The sequence below is a fragment of the Achroia grisella genome, unplaced genomic scaffold (assembly GCF_030625045.1).
Source record: "Achroia grisella isolate CSIRO2021 unplaced genomic scaffold, CSIRO_AGI_Agris_v1 utg2167, whole genome shotgun sequence".
In the NCBI taxonomy this organism is placed as follows: Eukaryota; Metazoa; Arthropoda; class Insecta; order Lepidoptera; family Pyralidae; genus Achroia; species Achroia grisella.
Window position 1 is genome coordinate 437,257 of NW_026712716.1, and position 23,253 is coordinate 460,509.

At 35.1% G+C, this 23,253-nt stretch overlaps 1 protein-coding gene and 1 non-coding gene across 2 annotated transcripts in view; both read left to right on the forward strand.

Moving 5' to 3' along the window:
• Positions 1 to 23,253, forward strand: part of LOC131842365 (rho GTPase-activating protein 7) — a 396,667-nt gene that overhangs the window by 258,276 nt on the left and 115,138 nt on the right. The window lies entirely within an intron of this gene.
• LOC131842382 (U1 spliceosomal RNA) lies at positions 15,927 to 16,088 on the forward strand. Its single transcript, XR_009357490.1, has one exon. It is a non-coding gene; the product is annotated as a U1 spliceosomal RNA (small nuclear RNA).

The following is a 23,253-nucleotide window of genomic DNA, read 5'->3' on the forward strand; positions in this document are numbered from 1 at the left end:
ATTTAAAACTCCGCAACGGTTTATTTTAATACATAGAGTGATTCAAGAGGAAGGTTTATATATATAATACATGTACACCCGAGCGAAGCCGGGGCAAGTAGCTAGTTATATAGTATAAAAAAAAGTCGCTGCCGCTGTCTGTCCCTATGTATGCCTAAATCTTTAAAACTACATAAAGGATTTTGAAGCGATTTTTTTTAATAGACAGCGATTCAAGATGAAGGTTTATATATATATAATACATATACACCCGAGCGAAGCCGGGGCGAGTAGGTAGATATAGATAAGTAATATTAGTTTGGATGTGCTCGATAGAAAAAAATAACAATGGTAGTGAGCTGCCGACAAATGAGATTTCATAAACTGACTACCGCCACATTTAATACTCTCCCATCAAAATCCTTAAGTCCCATAAAAATTGTGAGCTTATAAAAATGTTTTAAGCTCCTACCCCGAGTATATACAGGTCGTAAAACTTTTAACAGCATTTTTCTCCGAGTGAAAAGAACAGTTCACGATTGTTAATGAATTAAACTTTGTTTTACGATCCCCTTTGGAATACACAACAAGATATTATTCACTATGTAAATACTTTTTGATATAACAACAATGACTATTATATCAATCATCATTTGATTCGTCATACTCGTGAACGGGTGCTGCTTGTAGGGACTGGTCTGTTCTAATCACTATGACTGATTTCCTCTTATTAATTGTTTAACCAGTTGGTTATATATTTAATATTTTTCTATTTGAGTATTTAATTGAATTAGTGCTAATTGGTGGTTTGTATTCACACACTTAAACTTAAAAATGTAAAGTAATAATAAAATTATTTAAAAGAGCAACACGCAAGTTTCTTGCTCGTTCTTCTTGTGATGAGACAGCTTTCCGAACGAGCGGTAGATTAAAAAATGTAATGACTATTCAAAAGTGCTTCAATGTAAGTTTATTTGAATAAATGATTTTATATTCTATTCTATTCTATTGATTACTTGAATTTTGAATTTTGAATTTTGAATTTTGAATTTTGATTTTTGCATTTTGAATTTAAAATTTAGTATTTTGAATTTTGAATTGCCTTGCCTTTATCCCATTATTTGTGGTCGGCGCAGTTTTTTTTCGGACTACTCTAATGCTGTTGACTACAACTGGCGTTTACAGCTTCACCGGACGATAGGGGCGAGTGCAGATGGCACTTCAAACCAAGGAAGGACTTATGGAGCGACTGAAGGCATACTCCCGACTTTAGTCTGAGCACCACTAGGGGTGTAATTTCGATCCCCGTTTGAATTGGATCGATCGGAGGGAGAAAGGGAGTCGGCGCAGTATGTCATTCTCTTCCACTGCTCTCTATCAGCCGTCATATCTGAGCATACTCTTCTTTTATTCATTATCATATCATATCATTCAATCCATCCATCTTTTCTGAGGGCGTCCCCTCCCTTTACATCCAACATTTGTTTGATTTATTGCGGATCGTAAGTTCTTTTTGTTTAAGAAAATAGAAATGGAAAAATCTTTCTTTATACAAGTAAATTTAATATTACTTTTGAATAATCATTCGAGACACAGACTCATTACAAGAAATATAAGAAAGGAAATTGCTTGTTGCTCTTTTCAATAAATGTTGTTCCAAGGCAGTACATATTTACAAGGATTAGGCATGCGACAATCAACATAGAAACCTTGTTTTTATTTCTTTATAATTTATTTTTCATTTATTTATTAACGATACGTACATTTATTATTATTAATCAGCTCGCCAAACTGTAGAACAGTGTTGGCAAGATATAGCTCATAGTTATTAATATTAAGACTTACCTACTTATGTCTATACACATAAATACACAATCCATACATGCCCATACTTGACAATAAATCGCTTAAGAGGCCGCGGGTTCGATTCCTCGCACGGCACAAACATTTGTATTCATGAGTATGATTGTTTGTATCAGTCTGGGTGTTTTCTATGTATAATATGTATGTATTTACAAAAAAAAAATTATGTATTTGTATCAGTTGTCTAGTACCCATAACACAAGCTTTAGCTAGCTTAACTTGGGTCTAGATGGCGCTGTGTGAATTGTCCTGAGATTATTATTATTAGTAATTACTTAGTATTTATTTCTTAACATATCAGCTTAATAATACTCTAATAGGTATGTATAAGTTTTATAGGTTTTTTTTGCGTTATTTTCGATTTATTTATTATTTGAATAAAACAAACATCCTGTATATATAAATGTGAACCAATAAAGTTCAGCTGAGCCGTGTCTCTGCGCATCATAAAGGGATTATCCTAATAAATTTTAGGTGAGCTCACCGCTACAGCGCTGGTATGCACCAGTACAAACTACTTGCGGACATTCTTATGTGCATGATTACAGTATAAAATAAAGTCGCTGTCGCTGTCTGTCCGTCCCTATGTGTGCTTAAATCTTTGAAACTATGCAACGAAATTTTAATACGGTTTTTTTAATAGATAGAGTGACTCAAGAGGAAGGTTTATATATATAATAATAATAATAATATAATAATAAGAATCTCAGGACAATTCACACAGCGCCATCTAGACCCAAGTTAAGCTAGCTAGAGCTTGTGTTATGGGTACTAGATAACTGATACAAATACATAGATATATCTTTTTCGTAAATACATACATATTATACATAGAAAATACCCAGACCGATACAAACAATCATACTCATGTATACAAATGTTTGTGCCGTGCGAGGAATCGAACCCGCGACCATCGGTCGTAAAGCGGTGTGCTTGACCGCTAAACCACCGAGGTCGTCAATACACGTATATAATACACGTGCGAAGCCGGGGTGCGTAGCTAGAAATATAGTATAAAACAAAGTCGCTGTTAACTAGCACCCCGGCTTTGTACGTTACCAATTGTACAATTCAATAATTTGTCTTGGTAATTTTTTATATGTAAATGTAATCTAGCGCTTTAGCACACCGCTTTACTTACGATGGTCGCAGGTTCGATTCCTCGCACGACGCAAACATTTATATTCATGAGTATGATTATTTGTATCGGCTTGGGTGTTTTCTATGTATCAAAAGTATGTATTTACGAAAAAGATATATCTATGTATTTGTATCAGTTATCTAGTACCTACCCATAACACAAGCTATAGCTAGCTTAACTTGGGTCTAGATGGCGCTGTGTGAACTGTCCTGAGATTATAAGATTATATTATTAAACTAGCTACTCGCCCCGTCTTCGCTCGGGTGTACATGTATTATACATATGAACCTTCCTCTTCAATCACTTTTATCTGTCAAAAAACCGCTTCGAAATCCGTTGAGTAGGTACAGACAGCGACAGCAACTTTGTTTTATACTATGTGATATGGACTTTAAATGCAGGTAACGGTACCAAAGAAAGCCGATTTTGTAATGTTACCGTCCATACCACGTACCACTATTCCATTAATTCGAAGCAATTAAATCGAGAGCTGGCCGCAAAAAACATACCGTCGACCACCAATTCGAGTATCGTCACATAACGATGCCTTTTTCAGGAGGCAGTGTTGCCAGGGTGGTTTCGGTTTTGGGATATAGTGAAATAATTTTAGAGATACATTCAAATTCAAATGTCGGACATTTTAGCTGCTTGTAAATGTAATTTTTTTTATGTTATAATTTTTTGCCTAACGTCAAGGTCAGTGTATATTAACAGCGAAACTATGTAATTTCTTCACTACAATAAAATTACGTCGTTGAAATTATATCATACCTAAGTAATTAATTTATATGTTACATAGCAATAATTAAACAAATCTATTTTCATTTTTATGAAAAATTAAATCTATTTTCAATTGCGACTCTGAAGTGGCAATGGGCAGGGCACATAGCTCGTAGGACACATGGTCGTTGGGGCAGTAAAGTCCTCGAGTAGCGACCGCGGACCGGAAGACGCAGCGTGGGAAGGCCTCCAGCAAGGTGGACCGACGATCTGGTCAAGATCGCTGGAAGGCATTGGATGCGAGCAGCGCAGGACCGATCGTCGTGGAGATCTTTGGGGGAGGCCTATGTCCAGCAGTGGACGTCTTCCGGGCTGCGATGATGATGATGATTTTCATTTTTACTGTAATGAAATGAAATGATATTTATTCAGTAGAAAAAAAAGTAAAACACACAATAAAGAAACTTAAAAAAGTATAACAAACAGTGCGACAATTACAAAAAACGTGCGTGTATGTGTATGTGAAGTGTCGATACCGGCGCCCCCGGGCGCCCCTCCGATAGATCCCCCGTCCAATTCAAACGGGGATCGAAATTACGACGGCCTAAGCCGAGGCTCGAACCCCTAGTGGTGCCCTCAGACTAAAGTCGTATCCGTCAGGCAGGAGTTGTCCTTCAGCCGCTCCATAAGTCCTTCCGCGGGTTTGGAGTGCCATCTGCACTCGCCCCTAACGTCCGGTGAAGCTGTAAAGGCCAGCTGCGGCCAACAGCATTAGAGTAGTCCGAAAAAAAAAAAGCATCTACTGAATAGGTCCGTGCTCAGCATAATGCTGCAGCGGCTGGAGCGCTGCAACGCTGTTTTTCAGCACAAGACTTGGGGTAGGTATTGCTGTGTTGTACACGATTTATAAATATAAGTATTTATAGTAACACATATTTAAAAAAAAAATTATAGATCAAAAATTAACAACATAACTAGAAACTTCATAATAAATTCATATCGTGTCGCAATAACAAAAAATATATCTGCCCGTCCCACATTTATTGCAGTATATGGCAACACTGACACTCGCGATACATTATTCATCACTATAGCTCAGTGGAAATTCAATCAGCGAATAAAAATTGTTTAAACGAATTCGCATTCATATGTCCGTCCATTGATGCCGCTCGAGTGACCGAATGCAGTTTTCATTTGCCTCTTTTTGCGGGACGACCGATCTGTATTTATAGAGGACATTTATACCATAGTGAATGAATTTTAAAAAGAGTTTTTGAATAGAAAAATTCAATTTTTTATTGAATGAATTTTAAAAGAACTTTTTATAGACCACCGAGGTTGCCAAATATGAACTATATATTTAACAAATTGTATACCGCTTTACTGTCCGATGGTCGTGGGTTCGAGTTCCTCGCACGGCACAAACATTTGTATTCATGAGTATGATTGTTTGTATCGGTCTGTGTTTTCTATGTATAATATGTTTTCGTAAATACCTACAGTATTTACGAAAACAAACATATCTATGTATTTGTATCAGTTGTCTAGTACCCATAACACAAGCTTTAGTTAGCTTAATTTGGGTCTAGATGGCGCTGTGTGTATTGTCCTGAGATTATTTATTATCTATTTATCTCCATATCGATCTATCCCGGGACATTGTAACCGAGTTCAAAAAAGAGGAACTCTCAACTAGTAATTAAAGTAACTATCTAACCAGAATATCAATCATTCCATATCTGGTAAGTATATAACCGGATATCCGGTCGCCATGCTCAACAAGTAACCATGGAAACGGGTTAATTTAATTATAACTCACACAATAAAATTGGTCAGATGCAATATAATTATGTTAAACCTTCTATTTCGGATCTATAATTTAAATTTGTTAATTGTTTTTGAGTTCGGAAACAAAAAGGGATAAACAGAAACCCTTATAGACTCAACAATTTGACGGGTAGTAGTCTAGTAATTTAGTACATCGCCTTACCTCCGATGGTAGCGGGTTCGATTGCCCGCACGAGCCAAACATCTGTACATTATTTTAGCATTTCAGGAAAAATCTAAGCTCATTTCACTTAAATGTACTGAAACATGAAACACGGGGCGTAAATATAATAAATATCAATTACATAACTGTATTTCAACTTTATAAAAGTCCACATCAATACATATTTACATATAAACAGCCTCCGAACATGGTCGAGATCATATTATCAGATAAACCCGATATAGTTATAAAAGTCCCATTGATTCAGTCAATTCATACACATATGTGACTTCCATTGAGTGCACACGTATCAAGAATCGATTCTCGAACCGCTTCCTGCTTACATTCCGATAAATCGATTAATATTTATCGATTCACTTGCAAAAACACATTGGCGACGTAGTACTCTTTATTTAATTGGGTATGTTGGACTGTCGTTCGAATTACCCACTTCGAATTGCAAATTAATGAAAATTTTAATTGCTCTGTAATTATTATGATTATCTGTATTGCAAGAAATAATTATGCACGGGTAACACCGATGGCATACTAATAAGCTGCAGTGTGGGATACCATTTTCAACAGGATATTAAAAACAATAATACAATATGTATGGTATATGCAAAAAAAAAATTAATCATCATCATCATCATCGTCGTCATCATCATCATCATCAACAACAACAACATCATCATCATCACATCATCATCATCTGCTTCTTCCTTATACCATTTATTTGGGATCGGCGTAATATGTCTTTCTCTTTTTTTAATATTTTTTTAATGTCTGAAAGAAATTGGTAAAACTCATGGTTTTTTTTTGTGAGTTGGTCTCATATTTAAGAAATGTGCATGAAAATTCAGAAATAATTACCCTTATCAGTATTATAAATGAGAAAGTAACTCTGTCTGCCTGTCTGTTCGCTTTCACGCCACATATACTGAACTGATTAAAATGAAATTTGGTACACAGATAGACCATGAGAAAGGACGTATTTTTTTTTAATTCGAAAAAGGATTCTAATTGGTTGAAAGGGGATACGAAACGTTCTTTGGAAGTATCGTCATTTTAAAGCTAGAAGCTTATTTTTTAAGCTTTTGACTATCATGACATTCAAATTTTGTACACATTTTACCCTTAAATAAAATAGGGGATGAACTAGAAATTCCTGATTCGTCCTCTATTCCTTGCGAACGAAGTCGCGGACACAGCTAGTGAAGTATATTTGACTAAAAATTATTTCTACTCGCATATAAACATTTTGTCACAGCGAAAGTTTGTGAGTATTGATGGATGTTTGTTACTCTTTCACGCAAAAACTACTGAACGGATTTTGATCATAAGCTTTACAGTAATATAGCTTATACATCAGAATAACATATAGGCTGTAAATTGCACGCGTGTGAAACCGCGGTATACAACTTTCTTTAAACTAAAACTTCATGCCTCCGCATGACATAACGGAAGAAACAAAAAAATCAATTCGAACAGTAAGCACACATAATGATGCGATTGTATCGAAAGAAAAGTTCAACAGCCCGAGTTAATGTTTAATGTATTCCCATTGAGGTTACCCGACGTTGCAGGAAACGTGCAGTAATGTGTTTGGCTGCCCATTGAGAAGTCGAATTTTGAGCATTGCGAGTCGTTCCCAAGCGTTGTCATTGTATTCGAGGCTACAAAAACTTAGTCGATGGTTGTTTATGGTATATGTTACCGTCGACGGCGACCGTCCACCAGCTTGCCCAGCTACAGCAAATTTTAGTGACAACAACTCCTTTTTTTTTTTCAAGTTTAATTTATTGCCTGTGTATAAGATATATTACTGTACAGTTTCATCGAAATCCGTACAGTAGCACCTTCGATCGATCCCCCGTCCAATTCAAACGGGGATCGATATTACGACGGCCTGAGCCGAGGGTCGAACCACTAGTGCCCTCAGACTAAAGTCGTATCCGTCAGACAGGAGTTGGCCTTCAGCCGCTCCATAAGTCCTTCCGCGGGTTTGGAATGCCATCTGCACTCGCCCCCTAACGCTGAAAGCTGAAAGGCCAGCTGCGGCCAACAGCATTAGAGTAGTCCAAAAAAAAAAACCGTACAGTAGTTTTTGAGTGAAAGTGTAACAAACATCCATAAATCTATCCAAAGCCAAAAAACTTATTCATTTATCAATAATAAAAACCTAGGACAATTAACACAACGCTGTCTGTCCCTATGTATGCTTAAATCTGTAAAACTACGCAACGGATTTTGAAGCGGTTTTTTTTAATAGATAGAATGATTCAAGAGGTAGGTTTATGTATATAACTAGCTGTACTTGCGACTTCGTCTGCGTGGAATTTAACACCATTGTTTTTAAAATAAAGAATTTTTCTAAAATAAAAGTGGCCTAAGTTACTCCTTATTACATCAGCTAACTGCCAATAAAAGTTCCGTCAAAATCGGTCCAGCCATTTCAGAGATTAGCCGGAACAAACAGACAGTCAGACAGACAGAGAAAAATTGTAAAAAATATTATTTTGGTGTATGTACCGTATTTATATGCATATGCATGTAGTAAAAACGGTTATTTCAATATTACAAACAGACACTACAATTTTATTTATATATATAGATAATTCCATTAGATATATCCATTTTATATGTAATATATCTCTATATCTATATATTATTATTATTACTATAAAAAGATAATAGATAATCTCAGGACAATTCACACAGCGCCATCTAGACCCAAGTTAGGATAGCTAAAGCTTGTGTTATGAGTACTAGATAACTGATACAAATACACAGATATTTCTTTTTTCTAAATAGATACATATTATACACAAACAATCATACTCATGAATACAAATGTTTGTGCCGTGCGAGGAATCGAACCCGCGTCGGAAGTAAGGCAGTGTATTAAACCACTAGACTACCGAGAGCGTCATAAATAATTTAACAATACCATGACAACTGTTTGACAAATATCAGCTTTTTCATATGAATTAATGTTGTTTATTAACATATGTGTGTATTACAAAGGTTGTGGTTATATTGATTGCCAATTAGTTTGGAATATGTTTGAATTCGACAAATTATATTGTCTGATCTCTCTACATTATCCTATTTAGAATTGCTCAACTCTAAAGTAGGGGAGGCACTACCTACTAAATACTACTCGAGTCACAGTGTTAGTTTTTTATATACTACTATGGTGTCAAACAAGCATACGGCCCACCTGATGGTAAATGGACTATGACTTAGGGGTATCAAAAATAGATATTAGCCAATTCTCAGACCTACTGAATATGCATATAAAATTTAATAAAAATCGGTCGAGCCGTTTCAGAGGAGTATGGTAACTAACATTGTGACACCAGAATTTTATATATAAGATAATCTTATGTAATATATTATAGTTACTTTCGCGTTTATAATGTTAATAACTTAACTTTGTACGAATAAAATAACAAACAGACTTTCTATATGACGTCATTCCGGCATCTGCCCGCAGAAACCCGATCGGGTCGGATTCTCTCCAGAATTTCACTGTGACTAACTCACCGGCCGCAGAAAGCGCCATAAAATAGGAATATTTATGAGCCGCACCAACAATAGCGCTCCCATGAAATGAATGTCAAATTATTTACTACTTGCGTACCGCGGAATTGCCCGCCTGAACACACTAAATAGGAGGGAAGAATAGAATAGAATAGAAAATCATTTAGTCAAATAAACTTACATTGAAACACTTTTTTATAGTCATTACATTTCTGTAATCTACCGCTTATTCGGAAAGCTGTCTCATCACAAGAAGACGAGCAAGAAACTTGCGTGTTGCTCTTTTAAATAATTTTATTATTTCTTTACATTTTTAAATTTAAGTGCGTGAATACATACCACCAATTAGCACTAATTCAATTAGTGTACTCAAATAGATAAAATATTGAATATGTAACCAACTGGTTAAACAATTAATAAGAGGAAATCAGTCATAATGATTAGAGCAGACAGTCCCTACAAGCAGCACCCGTTCACGAGTATGACGAATGAGCCAGCCATCACTGCGCTCGACCATATTTTAGGGAGCCCAATGAGCCGGCCCACCACGCCGTCACAAGTCTGGACATTTTAGTGAGCATGACTACTCAAAACACTAAACCACGTCAAAGCTACTTACAATTGCCATCTGATAGTTATTCACATTTTACATAAGAATGCATGCGGCAATTAATACAAAAACCGCTACGCTTTCATATTTCTAAAATCAATCAATTAAATCAAGAAAGCAATGAGAAAATAAAATTATAACGTTGTATGCTAATAAACTAATTATTTACTTGATATGTTGTCATCTATGAATTCGTCTATCCTGTAATAGGCTTTCTTACACAAAAATTGTTTAATATAAGATTTGAATTGCCTCTCTGTCAGATTTAGTGCAGATTCTGGCAGTTTATTATAAAATCTTATGCAATTACCGTAGAATAAATTACTGATTACCGTAGAATGAATTACTGAAGTGGATTGCTACTATATATATATACTATATATACTAGCAATGTACTAAAAGAAAATAAAGGAAGCGGCGTCAAGTCCAACAATGCGTCTTGAGCTGTTCTTGGTGTGGTGCTCATGGCTCCTGCAGTAATCAGACAAGCAATTATCTGTAGCCTACACATCCTATGTGGTTGTAGCCCACTCATGCATAAACGATATATCTCCTTTGGAAAGTTTACACTCTATCCTGAGGAGATAAAAACCATCGCCGCTAAGAATATCCTTCAATTCTTGTCCCTGACGGGTCTACGTAGCGAACTCTGAAATAGGGCGAGCACGATAGATCTATGTAGGTCGCAGCGCTACAGGTCCAAGCACCTGACAGTATCCCAAATCCCCCAATAAATAAACACACACACAAAGTAAGAGGACAAGAGATTGTCAGTAATGTGAACTGTGCCTATTACTAGCAATGTACTATGTTAGGTTGACCTCCACGCGGTTTCCTCTGGAAACCATCATGATAAATTTCTGGTGAATTTGTCAGGATGGGCTAACTGACCTAACCTCATATCTTATAAATGCGAATGTTTGTTACTCTTTCACTCAAAAACTACAGAACGGATTTTGATGAAACTTTACAGTAATATAGCTTAGACATCAGAATTGAGTGGTAGAAGAAATGTGACTATTCAAAATACTAGTTGTATTTTATATTTTGGAAATCTGGCTAGAAATTTCGAAAGTAGACCCACAGCCTCCGCGCCCAGGATCTGCCCGTGAAAGCACTAACTGCACCATTGTAATTGGCGAAAGTAATCTTAAAACTGCATTTGAATACAATGAGACACCAATATTTATATGCAATGAATAAAACATGTCGATTGTGTTGCTAACAATTCGTTTTTATGCAATAATATTGAATAATCTACGTATAATGTTGCCGATGAGTGATACTATGTTGTTGGTCGAGACGATGTATATTACAGACTAGCTGTTCCAGCGACTTCGTCCGCGTGGAATTTAACTTTATTTTTCTAAAATAAAAGTAGCCTAAGTTACTCCCTATTACATCAGCTACCTGCCAAAAAAAGTCCCGTCAAAATCTGTCCAGCCATTTCAGAGATTAGCCGGAACAAACAGACCGACAGACAGACAGACAAAAATGTTAAAAAATGGTATTTTGGTGTATATACCGTATATGCATGTAGTAAAAAACGGTTATTTCAATATTACAAACAGACACTCAAAATTTATTTATATGTATAGATGATAATAAACTGACAATATGTATATAGAAATATTGATCTTATATACTAAATAACAATAGGAAAATGTAAGGTGGGGTGACACAGTTTAGACACAGCAGTGCCTAGTACACAATATTGAATTTGTCTTACTAGACATTATTAAATGCAATTATTATTTTGATGTATCTCGGTAACTGTGTCCCATATATATAATATAGTTTTATTTATGCGTAGGTGTTAAAAAAATTGGCGTAAACAATTTTCTATCTGGTTATCGTTGGTGATAACTGATTAATTTATATGGCAACTAGCTACTCGCACCCGGCTTTGCATGGGTGTACAATGTACATGTATTATAAATATAAACCTTCCTCTTGAATCACTCTATCTATTAAAAAAACCGCTTCAAAATCCGTTGCGTAGTTTTACAGATTTAAGCATACATAGTGACGGACAGACAGCGACTTTGTTTTATACTATGTAATGAGGACTTATTATCTTAACTTATTTACTATACACTACACTACTTATTTACTTTGGAATACAAGAGTACTTTAAAACTATTCTTACATGTTACTTACTATTACGGTATACAATGTTTGCCATATAGGTGTTACCACTTACCGTCAGAGACCGTTCTTCCAGTTACATAAAAAATATGTTACGTAATAAATTTAAAACTAATTTTTCTAGTTACATTATACAAGTTAGTATATTAATGTTATCATTACATAGTATAAAACAAAGTCGCTGTCTGTCCGTCCCTATGTATGCTTAAATCTTTAAAACTACGCAACAGATTTTGAAGCGGTCTTTTTTAATAGATAGAGTGATTCAAGAGGAAGGTTCATATATATAATACATGTACACCCGAGCGAAGCCGGTGCGAGTACCTAGTTACTTAGTATAAAGTCGCTGTCGCTGTCTGTCCCTATATATGCTTAAATCTTTAAAACTACGCAACGGATTTTGAAGCGGTTTTTTTAATAGATAGAGTGATTCAAGAGGAAGGTTTATATGTGTAATACATGTACACCCGGGCGAAGCCGGGGCGAGTAGCTAGTTACTCACAATGTATAGAAATTCGATGATTTATTAATGATTGTCATCACCTATCTATTTATATTCAAAACCTGTTTGACGCGAGTACGGAATTTGTCTATTATATGTTGTCATATTAGATATATTGAGCTTACGAATAAGTACTAATATAAAAAGATCTGTTTGTCTGTCTGTTTGTTATTTTAATATTGATTATCAGTCACTCTATTGTTAAAAACTACATTAAAATCCGTTGCGTAGTTAAATATATCTAAGCGCACAGACAGTGCAAAAGACTTCATTTTATACTATGTAAAGATGTCTTAAATAGTTATTTTAAAAGTCAATAATTATTCACAATTTTGTACGTTACGTTATCTTTTATATAAATACTAGCTTTTGCCCGCGGCTTCGCTCGCGTTAATTTATCGCCTTAGGGGTGGAATATATCAAAATCCTTTCTTAGGGGATGCTTACGTCATAGTAGATTTTCATGCAAAGTCTCAGCTCGATCGATTTAAAATTGACAAAGTTTCATCATCCCCTATTTTATCTCCTTGGGGGTAGAATTAATCAAAATCCTTTCTTAGCGGATACCTACGTCATAACATCTACCTGCATGCCAAATTTCAGTCCGATCCGTCCAGTGGTTTGGGCTGTGCGTTGATAGATCACTATGTCAGTCACCTTTGAGTTATATATATTTAGATATACAGTAATATTAAAATACAATAATTGAATATTTGTCGCTGTCGCTGTCTGTCCGTCCCTATGTATGCTTAAATCTTTAAAACTACTCAACAGATTTAGAAGCGATTTTTTTAAAATAGATAGTAGTGATTGAAGAGGAAGGTTTATGTGTATAATACATGTACATCCGTGCGTAGCCGGGGTGGAAATTTCACCAAAATACGTTCAGTAGTTTTTTCGTGAAAGATTAAGTAAGAATATGGATTATTTCTATTTCATCTGAACGAACGAAGTCAGTATTAATACATAGCTAGTTGGTTATACAATCAATGAAACAATATATCATACAGTTTCTATTTTACCCACATGAGCGCAGTTATCTCCGATCAGGAGATAGGTATAATGAAATTAGCAATTAATTTGATAGCTCGTTTGATTAATGTTTCATCGCTTGATACATTGTACACTGTACAATATAATGAAATAATGAAACTTGTTTCATTACTCGAGGCAACATTTGTTGTGTGATAACATGATTATTGTTTCATCTGTGGCAATATTTTTATTTCATACTGTCATGTCATCGCGACTACGTCCGCGTGGAATTTAACTTTATTGTTCTAAAATAAAAGAATTTTCTAAACTAAAACTAGCCTAAGTTACTCCTTATTTCATCAGCTACCTGCCAAGAGAAGTCCCATCAAAATCGATCCAGCCATTTCAGAGATTAGGTGGAACGAACATGCAGACACACTAAAATTGTAAAAAATGTTATTTTGGAGTATGTACCGTACAGTATCATATTCATGTAGTAAAAAACTGAATTTGAAGAGGTTTTTTTAATGGATAGAGTGATTCAAGAGGAAGATTATATATATTTAATTTGATTTTTCTAAAATAAAAGTAGCCTAAGTTACTCCTTATTACATCGGTTACTTGCAAAAAAAAGTCCCGTCAAAATCCGTCCAGCCATTTCAGAGATTAGCCAGAACAAACAGACAGACAGACAAAACTTGTAAAAAATGTTATTTTTGTGTATGTACCGTATTTATATTCATATGCATGTAGTAAAAACGGTTATTTCAATATTATAAACAGACACTCCAATTTTATTTATATGTATAGATGTATAGACTAGTTGACCCGCGCAACTTCGTCTGCGTTTCATTTCCCCACATTTTTCAATATTTTTCATTGCATCTCCGCTCCTATTGGTCATAGCGTAATGTCATACAGCTTAAAACCTTCCTCGAAAAATGGACTATCCAACACAAAAAGAATTTTCAATTCGAACCAACCATGCATAGAAAATACACAGACCGACACAAACAATCAAAAATACAAAAATTTGTACCATGCGAATCGAACCCGCGACCATCTGAAGTAAAGCGGCGAGGCCGTCATCTAGTTACCTATATTATATATATATAGGTAACTAGCTGTTCCCGCGACTTCGTCCGCGTGGAATTTAATTAGATTTTTCTAAAATATGAATAGCCTAAGTTACTCCTTATTACATCGGTTACTTCCAAAAAAAAGTCCCGTCTTGTAAAAAATGTTATTTTGGTGTATGTACCGTATTTATATTCATATGCATGTAGTAAAAAACGGTTATTTCAATATTACAAACAGACACTCCAATTTTATTTATACGTATAGATACATGTACAACCGTGAAAAGCCGGGATGGGTAGCTTAGTTGTCAATAAATTAAAAGTTTACGAGCTCGATAAGAATGTGATTCGATCTTTTCATTCGATGAACAAACGGTTGGTTTATCCGAGCTCCTATAAAACAATAGCCAATTACGGATATGAAAAAGCTTATTGGAATTGATAGTAAACTTGAGAGACAATATCGATCATGCTGTTTATTGGACAGTGGGCCGGTTTTGTGTGCTTTTGAGCAAATTTATCGTGGATTTAGTATCTATACATATAAATAAAATTGGAGTGTCTGTTTGTAATATTGAAATAACCGTTTTCTACTACCTGCATATGAATACGGTACATACACCAAAATAATATTTTTAAAAATTTTTGTCTGTCTGTCTGTCTGTTCCGGCTAATCTCTGAAATGGCTGGACCAATTTTGACGGGACGTTTTTTGGCAGCTGATGTAATAAGGAGTAACTTAGGCTACTTTTATTTTAGGAAAATAATAACTCTATTTTTCTATTCCACGCGGACGAAACCGCGAGTACAGGTAGTCTTATACATAAAATTTTTGTCACAATGTTAGTTTCCATACTCATCGGAAACGGCTTGACCGATTTTTATGAAGATTTTATATGCATATTCACTAGGTCTAAGAAAAGGCTACTTACTATCTATTTTTCATACCCCTAAGTGATAAGGGTTACCCATCCCTTACATTTGTTTGTAGAACAATTTTTTTTAATTTTATTTGTAATGTAGCCATAGCAAAAGCATACCAATCTAAATTTTCACCCTTAGACATACAACCCTAAATTTTCACCCTTATATCACCAACCCCTATTAACCTCTGGTTATTTTTCATACCATCCAGTTCAGTACATAGATTTAATTGAAAATGACTAGTACTATTGTAAAACATTGAATAATAATTTTGTAAAATAATATATTATACTTTTAATACTTACATATACAATGCTAGCGGCCCGCCTCGCAGTGCATTATTTTATAGTTTGCCATTACTCTCACTAGATGGCGCTGTGCTAAAAGTAAAACGCGCTAACGAAATGTTTTGCCGCAGGGATATAAGGGTCGGCGACCGATGTGAAATCATACTTACCTGGCGTAGGGGACACCGTGATCAAGAAGGCGGTTCCCCCAGGGTGAGGCCCTCCCATTGCACTGCGGTTGGGTTGACCCCTGCGATTATCCCTAATGTGGATAACTCGGACGCGTAATTTTTGGTAGTGGGGACTGCGTACGCGCCGTCCCCCTCAATAAAAATATATAATACTAGCTGCACCCGCGACATGGTCCGCGTGGAATTTAACTTTATTTTTCTAAAATAAAGCAGCCTAACTTACTTCGTATTACATCAGCTACCTGCCAATAAATGTCCCATCAAAATCGGTCCAGCCATTTCAGAGATTAGCCGGAACAAACAGACAGACAGACAAAAATTGTAAAAAATGTTATTTTAGTGTATGTACCGTATTTATATTCATATGCATGTATTAAAAAACGGTTATTTCAGTATTACAACAAGACACTCCAATTTTATTTATATGTATAGATAAAGTCAGTAATTATAATATACATATCTATACAAATAAATAAAATTGGTGTGTCTGTTTATAGTTTCAATTTAATTGTTTTTTACTACGTTCAAAAGGAATTATATACGATACATAAAAAAATTACTATTCTTTGAAACGGCTGAACCGATTTTTATGGGACTTCTAGTCGCACGTAGTTAATATTGTAAGTTACTCGTCTAACTTAGGCTACTTTTATATAGAAATGTTATTTATTTCAATAAAGCGAAAGTTGAATTCCACGCGAACGAAATCGCGTGTAACAGTTAGTGTTGTAGAAAACATGTGGGCAGGGAAGTGAGCAGCGCGAGAGTGGAAACACTTCCCATGCCATTGTCAGCCCTCTCGCTTGTCGCCCGGCAATATTTCCGGCATGGCGAGTGACAGGGGAAGCGGCTGAATGTAAACGTGTAATGGTACGTTACAAAGTCGCTGTCGCTATCTCTCCGTCCCTATAGATGCTTAAATCTTTAAAAGAACGTAACGATTTTGAAGTGGTTTTTTAAATAGACAGAGTGATTCAAGAGGAAGGTTTATATGCAGCCGCCGAGCCGTAGTCTCAGCTCGAACCGGTCAACGGTTCTCGTTCTGACATGGTTATGCTGTAATTGTTAAATCTTTATTAGTATACATTATTTTATTATTATTTCTTATGTATGTTAGTCCATATGATATTTACAATATGAGCCATATAGCCTGAATTAAATATAATAAATAAATAAATCAGCTGGAAAGATAAAGTAAGAAATGAAGTACAACAGTGTGAAATAAAAAAGGCAGATATTGAATCATTACATAATATAAAACAAAGTCGCTGTCGCTGTCCGTCCCTATGTATGCTTAAATTATTAAAAGTACGTAACGATTTTGAAGCGGTTTTTTAATAGACAGAGTGATTCAAGAGGAAGGTTTATATGTGTAATACATGTACACCCGTGCGAAGCCGGGGCGAGTAGCTAATGTCATAATAAAATAATAATGCAATACGTAAATCATATGATTGATTCATCCACGGGTGCAATACAATGTCGCCATTACTCCAAGACAGTTATATAAGAATGCAACCGAATTGAAACAATACATTCTCGCTGCATTGTCCGTCCTTCTGTTCTCACGGAAGTGCATTAGCGTGACATATCACCAGCTACTATAGATACGCGCCACAATCCCCTACCACTGTTAAGTAAGTTTTTTTTATCTAAATTATTAACCGGGTCTTAACACGAATAATTTTATGGCAAATAAAGGTATTTACCTCTCGACATTTCGCTGACGATTAGTCAGTCAGCTCGTGACCACCGCGATCGTAGCTGGTGATCAGTCAGCTCGTGACCACGGCTAGTGCAACCTAGTCGAAACGTCGAGAGAGGTAAATACCTTTATTTGCCATAAAATTAGTTCGTGTTAAGACCCGGTTAATATAAATAATGTATATTAAACACGAAAGTTTAAAAGTAACTTAGTTTTTGCGCTAACAAACAATCATACTCATGAATACAAATGTTTGTGCCGTGCGAGGAATCGAACCCGCGACCATTGGACGTAAAGCGGTGTGGTAAACTGCTAGACCACCGAGGCCGTCTACATTACCAACAAACACCTCCGTCAGTTGATCGTCAGTCCACATTACTAACATACCCTCCGACAGTGTGTGACTGGCGGAGGGTATATACTATATATTACTAACAGTTCTGTCAGTTGGTCGTCAGTCACTCGTCAGTTCACTTTACTAACATACCCTCCGTCAGTCGGTCGTCAGTCCATTTTACTGACATCACCTCCGTTAGTCATTCGTCAGTCCACATTCCTAGCAATCCTCTCCGTCAGTCAGAGACATTGCCGATTCCTTACGTTGCAGAGTATACTCTTGACATTCTCATATTTCTTTGAGTATATTTGTATTCAACTTAACATATCTGCTCTTAATTACGTTTTTATGGTTATCATTAGAGGAGAGATAATCTATGCATATAAATAAAATTGGAGTATCTATTTGTAATATTGAAATAACCGTTTTTTATTACATTCATGTGAATATAAATACGGTACATACACCAAAATACCATTTTCTACAATTTTTGTCTGTCTGTCTGTCTGTTTGTTCCGGCTAATCTCTGAAATGGCTGGACTGATTTTGACGGGGTTTTTATTGGCAGGTAGCTGATGTAATAAGGAGTAACTTAAGCTACCTTTATTTTAAAAAAAATCTTTTATTTTAGACAAATAAAGTCAAATTTCAAACGGACGTTGTCGCATGTACAGCTAGTTACATAGATATATAAATGGTAACATTGTCACTTTTTTGGTCGCATGTCGTTATATCAATCAGTTTTAAGCTTACAACTTTTGGGACCTTTAGGACTCTTGATTACACGAATTCGATTCGAAATATCACTATTCACAATTAGAAAACCAACAGTACGTGAAGAACCGTGTATACTGGTAGCAAAGCACGGAACAATGAGCTTTGATAAAAGCTCAGTGGGCACGATTTGTCAACACGCTGTCGTTGATTGTCAAATTTTGTCCGATAACACGTCGATGCTACATCTGTTCACTGTTGAATAGATTGTTAATTTCTCATACCTTCACGACTGATATCCTATATGGGGTGATCAGAGTCGTGTAATTTGTAAACATCCTGATAAACGCGTCCCAAAAAATTTGTCGTGAAAGTATTTTTTGATCAGATGGGATAGAAGTCGTGACGATATACAGTAGTAAACAAAAGGTAACCGGCGCAGCGGCGTTTCGTAAGTGCGATTGCGTTAATATTCAACTAAACGTAACATATTTTTGTTTTGGTTATACACATACAAGTCATGAAAGCACAGCGGAAATAATTTAAAAATTTGTGTCACAAAAATAACACTGGTCAACAAAAAAAATGTTTGGTTTCCTTTGATTTTTTTTCCGTTTCTACCTCGAATTAACGCGTATTATTTCAATATAGCAACAATTTTTCTATTACAGCTTTTGTATTTAGGTTATAGCTTGCTTCCCTCATTTACTATGTTCAACTTAGATTTGCGTTTTATATTGGATATTGAAGTATATATTAAACCAGCTTTTTCTCGCGGCTTCGCTCGCGTTAATTTATTTAGGGGTGGAATTTATCAAAATCCTTTCTCTGGGGATGGCTACGTCATAGTAGCTTTATGCAAGCAAAGTCTCAGCCCGATCGGTTTAAAATTGACAAAGTTTCATACAAACTTTCATCCCCTATATTATTCCCTTGGGGGTATAATTAATCAAAATCCTTTCTTAGCGGATGCCTACGTCATAACATCTACCTGCATGCCAAATTTCAGCCCTATCCGTCTAGTAGTTTGGGCTGTGCGTTGATAGATCACTATGTCAGTGACCTTTGAGTTATATATATTTAGAAGATATATATATTTTTTATTATTATTGTTGTTTTCGATATTGTTTCTATATATATTTGTGCTGTATATTTATTTGTAAGTATATAGAACATGATATTTTTTCCTTAAAATGATATGTTTTCATAATTATTATTTGAGTTGAATTATTTTTTTATCAAAGACATAAGTAATAAGATATTCATTCAATATTTATATATTGACCAAACTTTCATTCAGTCCAATTCTGCATCCGCTGTCCCTTATGAATTGGACCGCACACCGTGCACCGGAGATGAGATCACTCGCGTCATCACAGTCTACCCAGTGTTTAATTTGAACTTAAATGGTTCTTGAACTATGTTTAAATACAAAAGTATCATTTGAAGACACAATAGAAAATTTAATGATATTAAAATAAGAAAAGTACTGTATATAATTATGTACTAGCTGTGCCTGCATTTCACCCATGCGAAATTTATAGCCTTTATATTATTCTGATGTATAAGCTATATTACTGTAAAGTTTCACCAAAATCCGTTCAGTAGTTTTTGCGTTAGAGAGTGACAAACATCCATACTTACAAACTTCCGCGTTTATAATATTACTATCTGTACTCGTGACTTCGTCCGCGTGGAATTTAACATTATTTTTCTAAAATAAAAGTAGCCTAAGTTACTACTTATTACATCAGCTACCTGCAATTATTGAAAACATGTACAACATTTATTTGAAAAGAATACGAGCTGAGTTTCTTGTCAGTTCTTCTCATCTCGAAATCGTTCCGAACTGACGGTAGATTTGACATATCATAAGTCTGTAATAGACATACATGAATATATTTTGAATTTTATTTGAATGAAGACGTTTCCGCTATCTTTTCACTTAGATCTTATGAACTACGCAACAGATTTTAATGCAAGTTTTAGCAATAGATAGAGTGATTCAAGAGAAATGTTTATATGTATAATACAAGCATACTCGTAGGAAGCCGGGGCGGATTACTAGTTTATGTTATGTTATATAACTTTCTTTTATTCTCATATATCTTCCATTTAGAGACAGATAAAAATAATCTCAGGACAATTCACACAGCGCCATCTAGACCCAAGTTAAGCTAGCTAAAGCCTGTCTTATGGGTACTAGACAACTGATACAAATACATAGATACATTTTTTTCGTTAATACATACATATTATACGAAGAAAACACCCAGACCGATAAAACATACTCATGAATACACATGTTTGTGCCGTGCGAGGAATCGAACCTGCGAGCATCGAACGTAAAGCGGTGTGCTAGACCGCTAGACCACCGAGGCCGTCAAAAAGCAATGAGTTTATGTTATATATCTTTCATCTATTCGCATATATCTTCAATTTACAGACAGCTATCAGTTATATTCTTATCATATACTAGATTTTGCCGGTGCCTTCGCTCGCGTTAATTTATCCCCTTAGAGGTGGAATTTATCAAAATCCTTTCTTAGGGGATGCCTATGTCATAGTAGCTTTATGCATGCAAAATCTCAGCCCGATCGGTTTAAAATTGGCAAAGTTTCATCCCCTATTTTATCCCTTTGGTGGTAGAATTAATCAAAATCCTTTCTTAGCGGATGCCTACGTCACAACATCTACCTGCATGCCAAATTTCAGCCCGATCCGTCCAGTTGTTTGGGCTGTGCGTTGATAGATCACTATGTCAGTCAGTTAGTCACCTTTGAGTTATATATATTTAGATATCTTACTTCTTTTCTCATATATCTTCAATTTACAGACAGCTATCAGTTATATTCTTATTGTATGTTTGTATTAGACGTTCCCTAAAGATATATATTTGCAGAGAAATATAAAAGAAATTATGATATAATATTTTCATTCAGCCACATGGGTCTGTTATGATGGATCGCTGTATATTACCAATGAGATGAATACGTACGGATAATGTAATCGTATTATATTATACTAGCTTTTACTCGCACCTTTGCTCGCATTGAATCCATTAATTTTTGTTTGTTTAAATAGAATAGAATAGAAAATCATTTATTCGAATAAATTAAATTTAAGCACTTTTGAATAGTTAACAATTGTTTTTATATCTACCGCTTATTCGGAAAGCTGTCTCATCACAAGAAGAATAAGCAAGAAACTTGTACGTTGCTCTTTTAAATAATCCTTGTAAGTTCACATTTACAAGTCGAAACGTGTGAATACAAACTACCAACCAGCACTAATTTATTAGGGTCAAATATAAGTACACAATAAGATTAAATATAAAAAGAACAACAATAAGAAATAAAAATTATTATTTCGATTTTTTTAACGTATTTATATTAGTTGTCCAGTACCCACAACACAAGCTCTGCTTACCGTGAATGCGATTTTTTTTTTGTTTGAATGAAAAATGAAATGAACAGCATGCAGTTTCTTCCTCGATCTTCTCTTGTGATGGAACAGCTTCACGAATGAGCGGTAGATTTAAAAAATACGTACGACTATTCAAAAGTGTTTAATTTAAGTTGATTATGATGAAGATGATCACGGGTTCGATTCCTCGCACGGTGCAAACATTTTATCCATGAGTATGATTGTTTGTATCAGTCTGGGTGTTTTCTATATATATTATTTAGATTTTTTTAAGTATTTATATCAGTTGTCCAGTACTCATAACACAAGCTCTGCTTACCGTGGGACTAGACGGCGCTGTGTTAATTGTCCAGGGTTATTTATTATTCTATTCGATAAACTTATCATATCATCACATTTTCATAACTTTTATAGCATCACAGTGTTAAGAGGTTTTAGAGAAATCGAGAAAAAACATTGACCAAGTAATTTAATAGATTGGTGCAGAGGAAATCGTTTAGCGGGCACACAAGCCGCCCACACGGTGCACGCGCGAGCGACGCTCAGGGTATGGTTATAGTGAGCGCGAAATGGCGATTTTTTAAGCGACTCCAAAAAAATAGGAGGTTGTCAATTCAACTGTATTTTTAATTATATATTTTTTATATTTGTTACTTTATTATTCCGTCATTTATAAACCGATTTGAAAAATACTTTTTTTTATATGATAGAGTATACTTTGAAATTGCTCTCGCTTTTTATTAGTGTTTATAGTTAGGTTTTTTTTAAACAAATATGTACAAATTCATATCTTATCGAAATATCAAATAATGCTTAAAGATTGCCTTTTGGTACTTCATGCTAACAAAACATGTAAAATTTTATATTAATTATATATGTATATGTACAATAGATATTATACAAATTAATAATAAAAATATATAATAATAATATGACCTCGGTGGTCTAGCACACCGCTTTACGACCGATAGTCGCGGGTTCGATTCTTCGCACGGCACAAACATTTGTATTCATGAGTATGATTGTTTGTATCGGTCTGGGTGTTTTCTATGTATAATATGTATGTATTTACAAAAAAAAATATCTATGTATATAAATCAGTTGTCTAGTACCCAT